This window comes from Cynara cardunculus, assembly GCF_001531365.2.
Source record: "Cynara cardunculus var. scolymus isolate 2C chromosome LG 5, CcrdV1, whole genome shotgun sequence".
Classification (NCBI taxonomy): Eukaryota; Viridiplantae; Streptophyta; class Magnoliopsida; order Asterales; family Asteraceae; genus Cynara; species Cynara cardunculus.
Window position 1 is genome coordinate 3,498,850 of NC_037532.1, and position 1,586 is coordinate 3,500,435.

The following is a 1,586-nucleotide window of genomic DNA, read 5'->3' on the forward strand; positions in this document are numbered from 1 at the left end:
AAAAAGAGGAGGGAAATATATAGTGGGTAAAAGGAGGGGTTGTATGGGGAAGGTAAAAAGGTAAAAGAAAGGTGTAAGGAATAGGGGTGTGGGTGTGGGTAGTGTGGGTCTTAGGTGAGAAGGGGGTGTAAGAGATGGGATGGGATGTAGGAAGGAAAAAGGTAGGAAAAGAAAATGTTTGGGAAAAGGGGACACAATTATTAGGGGGATTGTGGGGGGGAGGGGGGGAAGCGCCGATTGTAAATTGGCTTGGGATAGGTTCGGCTTAGGGGGATAGAGTGGGATAGGTTCGGGGGTGAGGGCGATCGGCTTGGGGAAGAAAGAGGGTGCGGCCTATTGAGAAGCCGAAGGAAGAGAGGGGATAGATAAATCGGCTTGTGAGGAGAGGGAGAGGATCGGCTTGTGGTTGAAGAGGAGAAGCCGAAGAATGTGAGGTTGAGAGAGGAGGGGGCGTCGGTTTATAAAGAGGGAGAGGGGGTCTAGGGTTTAGAAAATATAGAGGATGTGGGCCGAAAGTTACGGGCCGAAGGGTGTTGGGCCGAAAGGGGGGAGAAAGAAGGTTCGGTGGGTGGGGTTCGGTGTGTGGGGTTGGAAGCCGATGTGAGAATGAGGGAGAGAAGAGAGGTGGGGAACCGAATGGGGAAGGAGAATCAGTTTAGAAAAAGAAAGGAAGAAGCCGATTAGGTGTGTTGAGAGGCCGATCAAAACGTGGATTGAGAGGCCGATTAGGTGTGTGGAGAGGCCGAAAGGGTGTGGGTTTCGGCTTGTGTGTTTAGGAAGAGGAGGTAGCCGAGTAGGGGGGGTTTCGGCTTCTAAGGATCGGCTTATGGGGAAGGGGGAATCGGCTTGGATCGGTTTGCATATGATGGGATCGGTGTGTGAGGATGGGTTTGAGATGAGGGAAGCCGATTAGAAGAATCGGCTTAGGGTTTAAGAAAGGATAGGCTTGTGGAATCGGTTTGAGAAGCCGATTGGGGGTGGCTTGTGAGGGGCTTATGTGAGGTTCGGCTTAAGTAAAAGCGGTTTATGGAATAAAATGGTGGAAGCCGAAGATGAGGAGAAGAGGTGGGGATCAGCTTGGGTAGGGTAAAGGTTAGGGTTCGGCCCAAACTTGAGGCCCAATGAATACAAACAAACACAAACACAAATAAAACAAAAAAAAAAGAACTACTACATATAGCAAAACCTTTTATCTTTTGTTTTTTTTTTTTTTTTTTTTTTTAAACAAAAAAAATATTACACAACCTAACTTTAAAAACGTTTTGTAACGTAAAGTAAAAAAATTTTTAAAAAAAATACTAATAAATTTAAAAAAATACGAATTTCTAAGGAAATCACACAGAGGCGTTTTAGAGAGAAAAAAAAATAGAAATTGATTTTTAAGAAAAAATACACGAGTGTAAAACCCATCATTTTCAAAAAATAATATTTTAGAAAAAGAAAGAAATCATATTCACACAGATACCAGACTATTTTTGAGCAAATGACATAAACATTTTTAGAGAAAACACAACCCAAATGAATTGGTGAAGACTCAAACATTATTTGTCAACATTCAACATACCCAACTCACTGATCAAAAAATT